The 16,369-nt window shown below is 44.9% G+C and overlaps 1 long non-coding RNA gene across 3 annotated transcripts; it reads left to right on the top strand.

The window, feature by feature from the left end:
- The first annotated feature begins 333 nt into the window (after nt 1-333).
- On the top strand, nt 334-5,195 carry LOC139040146 (uncharacterized). 3 transcript variants are annotated; one of them, XR_011494073.1, is made up of 3 exons: nt 343-839; nt 1,924-3,143; nt 4,832-5,195. It is a non-coding gene; the product is annotated as an uncharacterized lncRNA (long non-coding RNA). The 3 variants fall into 3 exon arrangements; XR_011494072.1 differs by having other exon boundaries at nt 551-839; nt 3,030-3,143; XR_011494071.1 differs by having other exon boundaries at nt 334-3,143.
- Nucleotides 5,196-16,369: the final 11,174 nt, after the last annotated feature.

Here is a 16,369-nt window from a genome sequence, read left to right as displayed (position 1 = left end):
AATTATTAGTTCAGTAGACAAGGTGGGGAGGTAGCCATTAAATATTTGTTAGATTAGTAAACGAAGGGCATATCCCACAGAGAAAACAACGGGTGCCAAAAGAGTGACGAAGTGACACAGCTCTGTCTCTTGAGGAAAAGTGCAGGCTCAGTCTAGCTAAAGCAGGTGGGAGGAAGAGAGAGCTGGCAAATGGGCCTGAGAGCTCAAAAACTAAAATAAAGAATATACCTAAGAAAATTAGATGAAGGAAATAATACTGATAAAAGCAGAAAATATTGGTTCAAGAAATCATAAAAACAGTAGCATTAACACTTAATTCCAAGAGTTTTCTTGAAAAGAAAGAAAGAGCAAGAAAGGAGAGACAGCAAGAGACCAGAAAGGCAAGAAGAAGGGATGGAGGGAGGATAGAAAGAGGTCTTGTAAGTTTAATCAGGGGAAAAGGAAAACACGTACAAAGTAAATGTATTGAAAGTGTATTTATAGAGGGCTCGATACTTCCCAGGTCCTGGGCAAGGTGTTGGGGACAAACAGCTGTATAGACAGACATGTTGTCTGCCTTTGAGGAGCTGAATTTTAACGAAGAAAGTGCTTCTTTAAACACATAACTACACAGACAAAATATAACCCACTAATTGAGAGATGTGAAGGCAAAGTAAAGAATACAGCGAGAGGCTGGAGCAAGGTCAGAAATTAACTTGGGGCTGGGTGCTGGGTCGTGAAAGGCTATCTGAAGATGTGGCATTTCAGCCAGCATCTGGGAGAGGAGGATGAGTTAACCAGACAAAGAGTGACTGCAGAAGCAATCCAGGGAGAAAACCAGCCCGTGTGAAGGTCTTGAGGTAAGAAAGTCCAAGTCGCTGGAAAAGGTGAGTGGGGCTGCAGTGAACAGAGGAAGCAGAGAGATTCCAAGACTTACAGGGAGGGTGCCAACAGTGTCACTTTGGCCAGGACTAGGGGGAGGGTCCTGGCGTGTAAGACTTTCAGATTTAACACTGGGACAGTCCCGGGCAAACCTGGATGAACTGGTCACCCTATTTACAGGCCTCATTCATGATTTTGGACCTTAGCAGCAGAGCAGTGTGGCAGCCATAATCGAGGCAGCCATAGTGAGGATGGAGAGAAATGGACGGATTCAAGAAATATTTAGATGTAAACTGACAGAACTTGAGGACAAAATGATAGCCAGGGAAGGGGTTAGGGCAGGGGGAATAATCTAGAATGAACTGCAGATTTTTCTGGCTTTGGAAACCAGAGGGATGTGCATTAAAAAGGAATTAATACAGAAAGAGACGACGCTAAAGTTGGTCTTTGACGTTAACTGTCAAGTGAGAGCTCGAGGTTTGATCACATTTGAGCACACAGGAATAAATTTTGGTACCCTCCATCTCTCCCACCCCTCGGATTGAAATAGAAAGTGGACCTGGTAGAAACCCAAATGTGCTCCAGACAGAATTTGGAATTCAGTTTGAACCTGTAAAGAAGTGGAGTGTTCCTCACCCTGATAAGGGGACAAGACAACATAATAAGTAACAGGAAAACCGGAAGGCTTTGTTACAGACCGCATTCAGCCTGCATTCAGATGGCATGTCAAGAACTCTATTACTCTTGTCCCCTCGTCCAACTCTTAGACTCCCATAATTAACCCAGAGGAAGTTGTAAGTGAAATAATTATGAAGTCCTTTCAAAACTAGAGACTTGACACATGTGTTATAGAAACCTTATAAAAAGGAAACTGGATTCTTGTAAATTTTAAGATTATATGAATTCAGACACAAAGACACTCCTATGAATTTTCACAAAAATACTCAAATCACAGAGTTTGTTCTGCCTGCCATTGAGATGTGGGGGATTTTGCTGTGTGCACTAAATTCTCTTCTTCTTCTTTTATTTATTTACTTATTTATTTCCTTCTTCTCCCCAAAGCCCCCCAGTACGTAGTTGTATGTTTTAGTTGTGAGTCCTTGTTGTGGCATGTGGGACGCCACCTCAGCATGGCTTGATGAGCAGGGCTATGTTCGCACCCAGGATCTGAACCGGTGAAGCCCTGGGCTGCCAAAGCAGAGCACATGAACTTAACCACTTGGCCACAGGGCAACCCCTAAATTCTCTTCTTTAACTGCCCATGTCACGAGAGCACAAGACTAGAATGAAGACAAGCACGGGAGACCAAGGATGAGAGTTTATTGAACATGAAGGTCTCATCCACATTCAAAAGCACAATCCCAGTGAGACCTCAGTCATGTATCTAGACGGGTGAGAACTTGCTTCCAGTGTCCCTGAATCCCAAATGGAAGGATGCTTTTCCTGTATGTGGGAGCCGAACGCCAGGGCTGGGAAGGGCTGCCAAAATCATTCAGCCCAGTCTTAGATCCGCAGTCTGTTTTTCAACACTCCTTCACTCGTTTATTAATTTAACAAATATTATTGGCACCTGCTGTATACACGGCACTCTTCTAGGGACTTGGGATCTGGTGGTGAACAAAACAGACACCAGTTCCTCCTGTCGTTGACGTTATGTTCTAAAGAAAGGATTCGAGTAGTAAACAATAAGAATAAGCAGTAAACGTAGTGAGTAAGTAAGTTACATAGATAGTACCATAGGTTGGAAGGTGAAAACAGTGCAACAGAGAAATAGGAGGGCAGGGAAAGAGATCAGAGCGATGGTGAGGGGGCAGGGTGCAGCTTAAATAAGGTGGTTGAGTAGCTCCTTGTGAAGATGATGTTTGAAAGCAGTTTTGAAAGAGGTGAGGCAGTTAGCCACGGGGATCTCTGGGAGGAAAGCCTGGTTGGTGGTTTTATTTCCCTCCAAGACAGTCCCGAGTGCTCTAAAGTGGGCTGTCTAGCAAAGTGCTCCACTGGGTTCAGAAGCTGGGCTTTGCTCAGGTCCCACTCATGAGTCGTGTGTCCTAATCAGTTTGTTCTAGAGTACTCTAAATAGCCCACCACCCTCACAAGCCCCCTGCCCCCAGAGCCCCTGCGTCGGCTCTCCCTGCTGTAGGATAATGGATGTCGTGGAATTGTCTGTTTAGGTGTCCAGCTTCTGCAGGAGGAAGTACAGAAGCTCCGAGATTAGACCACACAGGGTCAAAACCTGCTCCTGCCGCTGACTGGCTGTCTGTCCTTCATCAGGTCATTTAACCTCTGTGAGTCTCAGTTTCCTTATCTGTAAAGACAAGATGATCATGTCTGTTCAATGGGGGTGTCATTAGTATTCCCAGAGAAATTGTGTGTATAGCGCTTGGCATGGTGCTTGGCACACAGTAAGCACGTAACTAAAACTAAGACTCTGGTGGTGCCCACTCCAGTGCCATCTCCTTGAGGGCAAGGCCCCTCTTGTCTTCCATTCTAGTTGACCAGTGCCTGGCATAGAGCCTGGCCCGTGTAAGGATGGTCGTGAGCAATGGAGTGCAGTTTGTCCAGGAACACCCAGGAGAACACACCTGAAGCCTCACTGGAGGACTCAGCCTCCTCGTCTGGTTGGTAAATAGCCACCCATCCATCCGTTCACCAGGATGACGAGTTTATACACACACACCAGAATCAGGTTTTTCCTTTTCTTTTCTTTTTTTTTTTTTTTTTTGTGAGGACGACTAGCTCTGAGCTAACGTCTGTTGCCAGTCTTTCTCTCTTTTGCTTGAGGAAAACTGTCGCTGGGCTAACATCTGTGGCAGTCTTCCTCCATTTGTTGTATGTGGGACACTGCCACAGTATGGCTTGGTGAGCAATGTGGAGGTCCACTCCTGGGATCTGAACCTGTGAACCCCAGGCTGCTGAGGGAGAGTGCACAAACAACCACTACGCCACTAGGCTGGCCCCCAGAGTCAGATTTTATTCCTCTTTTTTCCCTGAATTGACTGTCTTGGGAAGAGAAGGGTAGCCAGGTAAGGGGACATGTGTGGGGAAGTTTTCTTCCCTACAAGAAAGACTCTAATAAATGAGACTGTTTCTTATCCAAGTTATAGTATTTCTTGGCACTTTTTTCTTTCAAAATGTGTTTTTTGTCTAAAATTGAAGCGTAATAATAATAATAAAATTGTCTCGAGTGTCAGGCTCCAAGTTAAAGGTAGGCTGTGATTCTGTATATAGAAGAGCTTCATAAAGAGAATCAGAACTCTAATCCCAAATGCCTTGCAGTGTGGGTAAAAAGGTACCAAATTAAAAGGACTGTTGCCAAGTTTCCTTTCTTACTGCGTTTTGAGATTCAGAACTATAACGGCATGGCGCTCAGACTCTGTCAGTATGCATTGGACTCTGGTGGCTAATGTGCAAAGTCCATAATTACCCGGCCCTTCTGGATGTCCCAGCAGGAACCAAGTGGTGAGGACCTGCAGGCATCTCTGAGCCTCCCGAGGTTGAGGGCCGGTGGGTGGAAACCCCATTCTGGGCCAAGGGAAGTGGCAAGATAGTCATTCTTGCTGTGAGCTGGTTTGAATACAGATGTGAAGTGAAGAGGTGATAGTGCTGTGACGCTGTCTGCTGTCCAGGCTTGTGGCCCCAGTCGAGCCTGTAGCCTGTCGTTGTGAATACATCCGATGGGCGGCTGTGGCAGTGACTCCTCCTTCCACAGCGGTCTCCTGGCCTGTCGAGGGTGTGTCCACAGCTGAACAGAAATCCCACCAGTTTTCCAGTTTTCCCTGGAACAAAGGTTGACCCAGAGCCTCTGAGCTAATTCTGGCCACTGCTTGTTCTGTCAGTAAAGTTTGACTGGAGCACACCCGCGTCCGCCCGTTTATGGCCTGTCTGTGAGGGCTTTTGAGCTAGGATGGCGGAATTGAGTGGTTGTAGCAGGGGGCTGCATAGTCTAAAATGTTTATCATCTGACCCTTTACAGAAATGTTGCCAACGCCATTCTACGTGAATGAAGGTGTCTGGAGTGCTTGCACCCAGAGAAGGTTGTGAGATCGTTGTCATCACCCAGACGTGGTAGCAGACACCTGCACTCACACTCAGATGAATCTGGGGCTGACCTGGGACCTCGACGCAGACATCTGATTGCAGCCAAAAGACATCGTCCCTCACCTTAAATTAAGGACGTTAACGTGAAATTGACTGGTCTTGTAGTTTTGTTTGTACTTGATTTTTAAGTTTGTTTTGGTTTTAGAGTTGTGTAAGAGCTAAAAGAATAAGGAAGTTTTACCAGGATGTCTGTTTGTAAATATTTAATTTATGTTTGAATAAAAGTAATTCAAGTGACACTAGAGCTCCTGGAGCAGTTTCGGAGGGGGATTTGTACATGACTCAGGTTGGAGAAACATGGCTGAAGCTTCTCCCTCTGCCCTTCATGCTGGCTTCCCTGCCTTCTCTTCTCTCTCTGCTCTAAGCTATATCCTTTAACCCGAGACTGGCAGACATCTTCTGTGCAGGGTAGGTAGTAAATACTTTTAATGATCTCTGCTGTTTAGCACAAAAGTGGCCATAGACAAGGTGTAAACAAATGAGCATGGCCGTGTTCCACTAAAACTTTATGGATGACACTGAAATTTAAATTGCATTTAATTTTCCTGTGCCATAATACGTTCTTTTGATTGGTTTTCAACCGTGTGAAAATGCAAAAATCATCCTTAGCTCATGAGCTGGAAAATAAAACGACAAAGGACTGGACTTGGCACATAGGCCACAGTTTGCTGACCCCCGTCCTGTGATATCAATGAATGTGTCTTTCCAGACAGTAGATTTTCTTGTGTTCTTGCTTAAAAATCTGCACTTGGACCCATGTTTCTTATTGGGTTAAGTCCATTCACCAGGCATAGCACTTCCTCCTTTAGGATATTTTTCCAATCCCATTTTCTTCTCTAGCCCTTGATGAAATCTGTGCTCTGAACACATTGAACTCATTATTGTTCCTCTGTTTTCCTGCCTTCTTTTTTTCATGTCATCTTGCCTTTTGCATGCAGTCTTAGCCCAGTACACCCTTCCCCTCATTCTCACCTGGCAGCGCCCTAAATGTTCCTCCTGAGCCGTCTCTCCTGCACAGTGTCCCATCTGCACAAGCACCGCAGGCTGCTCCCTCCTGCACTCCCACCTGGTACTCAGTGTCCTACTAGAGAGAGCACTTATGAGGGTGAATTCTAATTGTTTATCTGAGGGGTTTCTTGCCCTGATCACAGGAGCCTTTTGAGACAGAGATTCTGGCAATTTATCAACATCTAGCAAGGTATCCTAACACCAAGTAGATGGTCACGAAACATTGGCTTAGCGAACGGTCCAGCAGTTATTAGTAATAGAAATAACAGCTACTATTTATGAGTCCTTTTTATCCTTCAGACACTGTACTGAGCACTTTGCATGTATGATCTAGTTAGTGTATCAGGTTCAATGAATTTTCCCTCCCTCTCATTGTTTTTATTAGGTCACAACTCCTTAATGTCATAAGGTACTTAATGTATATCCCACAGTGGAATTTCAGGCATGGAAGATAGGCTGATGGGGGATATTTAGGTCCCTTAAATCCCATTGGCTCTGCTGCATGGTTAAGCCAGTTCCACCTTCTTGCCCTATAGCAGCCCCATGCCCTGAACAAAGAAAAGCCTACGAAGTTCTTATTAAAGAAAAGATAAAAATAAACTGTTGGCACTTCAGCAGACTTCTGCTTCAGCTTTGTCACTGGATGAGATTAGGGGTACGCCTGCTTTAGTGGAGTCTCTAGGACATCAGTGATGCTCGGGTTCGAGTCAGAGAGGGCCCCAGGGCCCTGACTGTGCCTTCTCCTCCTGGCTGAGGCAAGAAGAGGCCCTTTGTTGGGCAGTGGCTGCTTTCCAAATGGAGAGTCCTTAATGACTCTTCGACGGCTTTACACCCTGAGGATAATGAGTAATGTTGCTGCTCGGTGGTTCAGCCCCAATGTTTCAAAGAAGATACACAGAACATGCAACAAATCCAGAATCTGAACCCGTCCCAGGGAGGAAAAGGCGTCTCCTTCAAGGTTCAATAGAAGAAGTCCATCCTTCTGGGAAATGTATTTAGAGGGGAAAATTTAAATAAATAAATAAGAGGCCCTTGTGAGTTTTTGTGCAATTACAATTCATTTTTGTCTTCTTCTTCCACGGTTGAGGCTACACGGTAGGAAGGTCCTTACAAGGAAACATAAAGTGCAAGGCAGTGGAGGTAACAGAATTTTTCTGAAAACTTGGGATAGTGCCACCTTTTCTAGCTACTTGTCCCAAAGCTCCTTTCCAGAAATGTTCACTGGTTCATTCCTAGCCTGTGGCATGAACTGTGGCAGATGCTGGGGCAGTGACAGAGCCGACTCAAGGGTAGAGTCTGCCTTTGCCCCGTCTAGGCAGGAAGACTCTTCCCTAAACTGAGTGAAGAGGGGAGACTCAGCTGTTTGGGGCTGCTGCTGAGCAAGGATGAGAGAGATGAGTACAGAGAAATGCTCAGTGAGTTTGACAATGCTGGAGCAAGAGTGAGGTTGCTTGAGGAGTGAATGGAAAGAGAGGGAGTGGAAAAGATGGGTGTAGACAAACTGTTTGGATAAAGTTTGCTATGAAAGTCAGAGTCACAGTGGCAGTAGCGTGCAGGGGAGGGTAAGATCCGAAAGAGCCTTTTGTAAGCATTTTTTTAGTGGAAGAGGCTTATCTACCTAATTTCAAAAGAATTCTTGATGGCAATTGTTGATCTTTTTTCTGTCCTTATAATGTCACCTTTTCCAAAATGTCATGTAAATGGAATCACACGGTAAATCCCTTTCCGAGACTGTCTTCTTTCCCTTGGCAAAATGCATTTCAGATTCCTCCACATTGTTGTGTGTCTCAACGATTCATTCCTTTTTATTGCTGAGCAGTATCCCCCCGTATGGACGTACCAGTTCCTTTATGCATTCACCAAAGGGCACTTGTATCATTTCCAGTTTTTGACGATTGTGAAGAGAGAGCTGCAATCAACATTCACACGCAGATTTTTGTGTGTACATGCTCCCCTTTGTCTTGGGTAAAGACCCAGGAGTGGGGTTGCTGAATTATATGATAATTGTATGTTTATTTTTACAACAACTCCCGAGTTATTTTCTAAAGTGGCTTTACCATTTTGCTGAGTGTAATTTGCTCAAAAATTAGTGACTAAAGTTAAAATTTATGAAACTCCAAAGGCAAGGACCTGGTAAACAGGGAGAGAGCAAAGATACAGAATCGAGTGGGGAAAGGTGAATCTTCAAATTCCCAGAAAGAAGCAAATGGGATGCAGTAAAGAGGAGCAGGTGATGGCCTCACACAGAGGAACACCACCTTTCTGAGAGAGGAGACAGGATGGGTGGGGGTGGGTGCAGTTATTGGCTTGTTAGCAGAAAGCTGAGAAGAAGTTTCTATCTTTGAGGCAGAAGCTAGCAAAAGAAAAAAGGGGAGGTGGAAGTTTGAGAAGAGTGGCGATTTAAAGCAGTCTGCAGAGTGTGTGGAAACGAGCTGCCTGGAGAAATGTGGTAAGATGTCGGGCAGCGTTGGGCTGGTGATCGGTGATACAAGTCTGCTCTCTGGAAGCTAATGAGTTTATGATACCAGCCAGAGAGTAAACTGAAGTGCTGGACGGTTAATCCAGGCCGGACAGACAAGCAAGTGAAGGCAGGCCGGGATGATGGACGGAAAGAAAGTCAAAGAGTTGGTTCATTATTAAGTTCTTGTCCCAGCTTCAAACTCACCTGGAGCTGGGACTGGTAATCTGAAAATGACATTTCTGCATGGCCAGCCGTTTTCTTATTAGACTGTCCCAATAGAGAGAGGGAGAGAGAGAGACAGAGAACACTAGAGGATGATTGCAAGGCTGAAGGTGGGAGAAGGGACTTGCTCATTCCCATGTGCCCGTTGTTGCTGCGACCATCCCCCTTGCAATGCTTCACCGTGTTGTCAGTGACGCTTCCTTCTGGAAGCTGCAGTTGAGTCCAGTTTGCAGCTCTTCCAGCCTCTCAGAACCAGCTTCATGGCACCCTCTCCAAGGCAGCCGCATCAGCCAGCAGTGCCCCTCCTCTGAGATCTGGGCCCTGGGCCCATGGGCCCTCCTCCAAGCTTCCATGATTCAACACGCCCAACTTCTTCCCTTTGTTTTCCCCTTTCTAGTGGTACTAGCTGCTTCCTGCAGTTGCTCCCTCCCTTAAGGTTAGAATTTTGCCTGTTCCTTTCTTAATACCAGGTAACACTTTTTAGTATTGAATTGTTTCTGTTCAAATAAGTTGTGTGATTTCTTTCTCTTGAATGGGCCCTGAGGGCTGAACTGGTGGTACCTAAGAAGTGAAAGAGCATAGTAATAAAAATATTTGAGGCAGTGAATTGGAAGCTTAGGAGGTTTGTGTGCTTGAATTAGTAACGTAGAGTGGAAGAGTGTGAGCGAGATGACCAGCTGGAGGCTGCTTTGGTCAGCGGATGGCTGAGCTGGAGTGGAGGGTCAGGTTACTGGACATGAGGGAGTCCCAGGCCTGAGATGCATGGCATGGCCAGTGAAACCAGCCCAGATGACGACGGGGCTGGGACGGAGAGGAGAAATGTGTGCCAAGAACTAAATAAATAACCAGGCAAAGTCTAGAATGTCATCCGATGAAAGGGATATGCAAAGAATAGGCGGTCAGAGTTGAATGACCTGAACTTCAGAAGAATAGTTTGTTCTTTGTTTTTTAATGAGATGAGGTTATAAAATTTTCCTGACAGGTGTGCAAAAACTTGAATAAATAAAAAATAGATATCCAAATCCTGGATGGAAAGTCTTCATCCTCTCCAATCTTAATCCCAATAGGACTTTCTGGACCTTGATGACAAGTTCCTAATTGTCATCTGTGCGAATATTATGCCAGAAACAGGAGAATTTTGAGGGGAAAATGGGGGGAAAGAGCTTTGAATAGATACTGCTGTGTATTCTACAACAGCAAACCGGTGACATAGGAATACACAGATCAATGGAACAGACTGGAGAGTCTAGAATTAGATCAAAGATAATGATATAGAAGTTTAGAATCGGATAAAAGTGGCATTTCACGTTTGTGGGGAGAATAATTTGCAGATAATTGCTTACTCATTTGGTAAAACAATGTTAGACTTATGTAGTTGAATACATAAAGGAGGCAAACATTCTTATTAAGTTACAAAAGGAATGGGGCCGGCCCCGTGGCCGAGAGGTTAAGTTCGCACACTCTGCTTCGGTGGCCCAGGGTTTCGCCAGTTTGAGTCCTGGGCGCGGACATGGCACCGCTCATCAGGCCATGCTGAGCCGGCATCCCACATGCCACAACTAGAAGGACCCACAACTAAAAATACACGACTGTGTACCGGGGGGCTTTGGGGAGAATAAATGAAAAATAAAATCTTTAAAAAGTAACAGACTATTATGCTGTTATTTAAAATGACGCTTCAAAGAAGTTTCCCCGCGTTGTTCTATGGCTGTTCCAGGCACAGGCTGTTATCTCTGTGGACTCCACATCTTGGATGTAACAGGCAAGTACATCCCCTCCTTCCCCAGCCTGTAACATTGTAACATTGAAAATGATAGCCTAGATTCTAGAAGGTACATGAAATGGAAATAACTGATGGGAAGGTTCAAGTCATTCTGAACATTTTCAAACGCAGCTTCTCCCCAGTTGAAGGGTGTCCTGAAGACCCCATGGCCACAAGACGGGCCTGTGGGCATCTGTTTTGATTCGCCTATTTGATCTCCATTTAAAAACCATCTCTTCCAAGTCATGTAGCTTGGAGTGGGATGGGGGGTCAGGAATTCCCTCAACATCTATCTGGTTCCAAGAGTGGGCACATGACAGGGGCCTGACCTGGCCAATCGGGGCTTTCAACCATCAGAGCTGGGGCAGATCATAAAGAGTAGATGTGTTTGTTGTGATTGACATCGTCAAGCTCCTGGATCCAGCTGCACCTGAAATCTACCCCACTACTGTCTAGATGTGCAAGCTACAAGCCCTTAGAAATTATTTTATTGAATTAAGCCAGTCTTAATTGAATTGGATTCTTTCCCTTGAAACTCCAAAGAGTTCTGACTCACAGGGTAGAGAGGCACAGTCACAATGGCAAATATCAGTCTCCTTTGCCCTCTCGCTCTATGTCAAGCATCTACCTGAACTATTTGTACTTGAAATTTCTCCTGATACGTAGCTAAACTAACAGCTTTCAGCCTGCCTTAAAATTTCATACCTTTTGGAATACATTTTTATAAGTATTTTAATTAGAAGGTGGGAGAGAGCAAATTTATACAAATCCTTGAAAAGTCGTTTAGCAATATATAGTAAGAACCTTAAAAAAATAACCCTTTATACTTTGTCTCAAGAATTTCCCTTTTTAGCATCCAACCTAAAGACATACTTAGTAATAGGGGTTTATGCTAAGGGTACCTGGGAAATTAGGAAAGACAAGAACCGCAATTGCCAAGCTGCCAGTTCTCACAGAGGCTAGAATGTTGTTTAAGCTCAGCTCATCCAGGATTCCATGCTCCTGCAGACACTAGGCTATGCTGCCCCCCTCTGAAACACATTGCTCCCCACCTCGTCATAACGGTGACTGACTTACTCTCTACATTTTATTGATCCTATTGTTACTAAATGCTCTCTGCTCAGCTTCTTGGTACCCTGTAGCTTCTGCTTATGGCATCAGCCACCTCAGAGTCTGGTGCTGCCCTCTTCCTGTGTGTCCTCTACCTCACCACCAACTGCTGACTGTCTCTGGCTGATGTACGGTTCCTGCTGACAGTAGTTCTACGGACCCCTGGCTCCTGATGAACAAAAGCTCCTGCTGAAACCTGTCTCCTTTTGACCTGTGGCCTCTGCTGACTCATGGCTCGTGCTGACTCATGGTTTCTAGAGATCCACGGTTCTTTCTGAACCTTTGCTCCTGCTCATCCATGGGTCCTGCTGACTTACATCTTCTGCTGACACATGTCCTTTGCTGAAACATAGCTCCTGCTAAGCCATGCCTTCTGGTCACCATGGCTTCTGGAGGGAAGAGGAAAAGGAGCCAGCCCTTCAGAAGATGCAGGGCTCCAGGAAGCGAGACCTCAGTTCGGGGTAGGCTTGGAACGTCAACAAAGATCTGCGGCACTGATTGTGGACGCTGTCTAGGAGGGCAGTATCCCCAAACACACACTTGCTGCGCCCTTCCCCCTACTGAACCGGCTCCATTGCCCATTGTCAACCCCACGGTATCCGAGAGGGACCGTGAAAATCTTCCCGTCCTCGGCTACTGGAAATAGACTCACTTTTTGCAGAAAATCCCTCACTCTACTTCTTCAAGCATGTTTTCTCTGTGGAGCTCCCAAAAAGCCAGTTTTTGCAGAGTGTGTGATGATTTTTGAGCGCTCTAGAAAAGTTTGTCTTCTGTTTTAAAAGAAATAAGTTCCTGTAGGGGAAATAATACCTGAATGTGAAATATTAAAAAAGAAAGATGGCAGGAAACACAGATTTATAGATTCTCAGGGATAGAAAATGCCCTTGAACCTTGAACTCCCCATCTTTTGTGTGAGTGTCTTGCACAGCATGCTGCCTGAGAACAATCCAGCCTCTCCTTGACTGCCTCCAGTGAGCACGAGCTTATTCATCCTGGAGCGAGACCATTCCGTTGTTGCCTAGTTGTCATTATGGCAGAGACTCCTCACACGCGTCCCAGTATCTTTCTCCCTGTAATTAATTCAGCTGTAGGCCCCGACAAAGGGGACAAAAGGTGAATTCTCATATCACAATTCTTCAAATATTTAAGTACAAACTATTGGATCACTCACTTATTCATTCTTTCGTTTCCAGGAACAAATAATTATCTAGCCCCAAATGTCATTAGTGCTAAGATTGGAAATGCCACCCTAGCCCAATCTAACATAAAGTGAAATATTCTTGTTCCCAAAGAAGGGATGTACCGGACATGAAGGATTATTTTTCCTCAAAATAATCTTGAGGATTGAGGGGAGAAAACGGCAGGCCTGAAAGCATTTTTTTCTCTCCCTTCACCCAAGAGTATGAAAATGAAGTTCTCGCCAGCCTTCAACTTCATAGTCTTCTAAAAGAGGCTTTCATGACATTGTTCTTCTCCTCCTTGTCCTTATTTGAAAGAATGGTGAGGTGCTCAGTGCCTTGTGGCTGTTCTTAGAACAAAAGCAGCTCCTTGCTCAGTGCTCATAATGAGCCTCAAAGGTCCTCTCTGTGTCTCGGAGCTGCCTCCTGTCCTGGCTGATTCCTACCCTGGAGTCACACGTGTGGAAGCACAGCCCGGCAAGTCTGCAGTCTGTACCAGAGAGACAGGGGTTGGGGCTAAGCCTCTGCTTGTGATTCCCAGCCACCTGGCAAATTCTGCTCACAGAAGAAGCCTTTGTTGTTGCTACTCCTCTTACTGCTGAATGTGTTCAATGCTAATGATCTGAGTATGGTTTGCAGTGAATAAGGTGACAAGTTAATAGAGATGAGTTTATTTTTATTTCAAAAGCGAATAAAAACCTGGGAGTAATACTTGCCAGAAAAACAAGTCCTTAATATATAAAGAACTCTGACAAATCAGTAAGAAACCCCAAAGCCTCATTACTTAATAAAAATCAAACTAGAACTGTAATAGTTTAGCCCACAAAATTATCTAATTTAAAAAAATTGTTGATTTGGGGTTAGGTATATCTGACCTACTGATGGGACGCTAAATGAGTACAAATTTCTAAAAAATCCAATCTGCAATAATGTATAAAGAACTTTTAAAATATAACACGCTTTGAAACAATAATTCTCCTTTTATGAATTTATCTTGGGGAAATAATCAGAGATTCATACTCTTATGTACAAGAATGTTATCAAAGCATTTATGATAAGAAAAATAGAAAGTATCTAAATTGTGAAAAAATTCTTATATCCAATGATGAAAAAATATGTGCTCATTAAAATGGTGATTTTCTTAAAATTTTATAACATAAGAAAATCCCCCAATCTTATGAGATAAGTAACAATTATATGAACTATTTCATTTAGTATGTCATCGTGTGGGAGAATGAGCATGGATCACGATAGAGAAAAAGCATCAGATTAGTAGCAAAGGTTATTTTTTGGGTGGTGGATCATGAGTGATTTTTTTGTCATTAACTTTATGATCACTCCAATTCCTGCACAAAAGGCATGTACAACTTGATAATTCAAAAACTGTGAAAGATTTTAAAAATCTGGAGGCAACAGGTCTGGAGGGAAGATCACGGAACTTAGGCTCAGACAGCCCCAAGTCTGACTCCAAGCTCAGCTGCTCTCTTAGGGTGGACCTTGACAATCCTGCCTTATCCTCTGGGGGCCACAGGCTCGAAATAGGGAAACAGGAACTACCTCCTGCAGCCATCCTGATAGTTAAATGAAATGATAGACCATGAGAGTTGTGTCGAGGCTGCCCGATAATTGTGAAATAATTGAAGAACTGAACTTGGGACATGAGGAGCCAGAATGATGAAACTCCTCTGGGCATGAAAGTGTTCACCCAGCCATGATAGTGTAGGAAATCCTGAGTTGGAATACTGAGTTGGAAACCACTTTTTGCTCTGGGATCTCATGTGAATTACCTCATCTCTCTGAGACTCAGTTCCTTTATCTGTAAAATGGGGAACAGTAAAAGTACCTACTTCACAGTATCATGGGGTCAATAGATAATGCAGGAGTTAGCGAATACAGCTCGTGTGCCAAATCTGTTTTTATAAATAAAGTTTTATTGGAACACAGGCACGTATATCTGTTTACTTATCATCTGTGGCTGCTTTTGTGTCTCGAGGGCAGACTTGAGTCGTTACAACTGAGACCATGTAGCCCACAAAACCTAAAATATTTACTCTCTGGCCCTTTATGGCAGAAGTTCGCTGAGCCCTGAGAATGTATAGAAACAACCTAGAAGAGTGTCTGTCACTCAAAAGATGATCCTGCTATTATTATTAATATTATTGCCTGACACCTCTGCTTAGAAGTAATTCTGAAAAATTACATAGTCCAACCCTGTTTTCATCAGTATTAAACCTAATGAATCCCAGAAGGCAGAGTCATTCTTGCTGACTCACTCTTTAAAAACTGCCAGAGCAACAGTTCCTGAAGAATCCTTCTGCAATCCAGCCCAACACGGATCTATCGTCACCTTTAGGAAAACATTTTCTCTCCCAGCCTCGCTTTCACTGCTGTTTCTATGCATGTTCTGCTCCGGACCAAGAAAAAGAAGATCTTGGTGTGAACTTTCTGTGCAGCCACGTCTCTTACCATAAGAATAGTGTGTGGTCACATCACAGTTTCCCTTCCAAAGGCCATATGTCCCCAGTTCTCTGCTATTTCTTGGGCAGGCTCTGGTCATAGGCATCTTGGGACACCAGGAATTCAGCCATTGTAGACAGGGAGAGAGGCAGGGGTCAAGGAAACTGACCTCACTCTAGAGCTGGCCCAGTCCCAAATGTACAGTGTCTCAACGGGGGCGGCAGTTTCAGGCTCCGCTGAGGAAATAGCGTGATCTGAGGAGCCCAATCCAATGGAGAGGGTGAGATCAGGGGAGCCCAGGCAGCAGGCAGTACCCAAAGTCAGCACAGGAAGATGGTAATGGCATTGGCTGTGGATCTGTCCATTCAGATCTCAAATGCCTGCTAGGGAAACTGAGGCAGAAGACGCTTTATGTGGATTGGGCTGATGTGGTGAAAGTAGCAGCAGTCTGTCTTATGAGCCTGTGAACGCCCAGGCTCAGGGTGGGTTATCCAGACACCAAGTCTCAGCCCAGCTCGTTGGCTCAGGATGGGCGCACAGGTGAGCCTGCAGCTGGAAGGTGTCGGGCTGCCGGAGGAAGCAAGCTGTGGAGGCTCCATCCCACACACACTAGCCTTTTCCCTTGGTCTCTCTCACCTGCAAAACATCAGTCACCCATGGATCTTGGTTGAACTTTCTCCACATAATTATGGAGCTCATGATGGGATTTTGATCCTGGTGAAATCCACGCAGAATTCCACTCTCTCCTGAAATGCCTGGTAATTCATCAAGCGTTTGGGTCTAGAGTGGGACCTGAAAGTTTGTATTTCTAACAAGTTCCCCACTGATGTTAGTGCTGCTGGTCCAGAGATCTTGCTTGGGGCAACTCTGGGTATAGGAACAACTCGTGTGTAAAACAGAGGTATGGACCTTAAAGCGTGACCTCCATCTCCATTTCATCCAGATCAGAACCCTGAATAGGTGCTATCGATCCATTTTACAGATGAATAGAGGGAAGTACAGAGAGATAAAATAGGTGGGCTCAAGAAAAAATGCTTGGGAGCAGTCATCCGGCTGGGGAGGGACCGGGGAGGGGAGGGCATGAACCAGGAGCTGCAGATGTCAGGGCCAGCAGAGGCCCTGCAGACACCCTTAGTGAGCGAAGTCATTCTGCAGCAGCTTGGAGCACGTCCATTCTGTCTCCAGTTGTCACCACGTGAGAACGGACGCCCAGTA

Source organism: Equus asinus, chromosome 14 (genome assembly GCF_041296235.1).
Source record: "Equus asinus isolate D_3611 breed Donkey chromosome 14, EquAss-T2T_v2, whole genome shotgun sequence".
Taxonomy (NCBI): domain Eukaryota; kingdom Metazoa; phylum Chordata; class Mammalia; order Perissodactyla; family Equidae; genus Equus; species Equus asinus.
The sequence above is the reverse complement of the archived record's forward strand: the minus strand, read 5'-3'. Positions and strand labels throughout refer to the sequence as shown.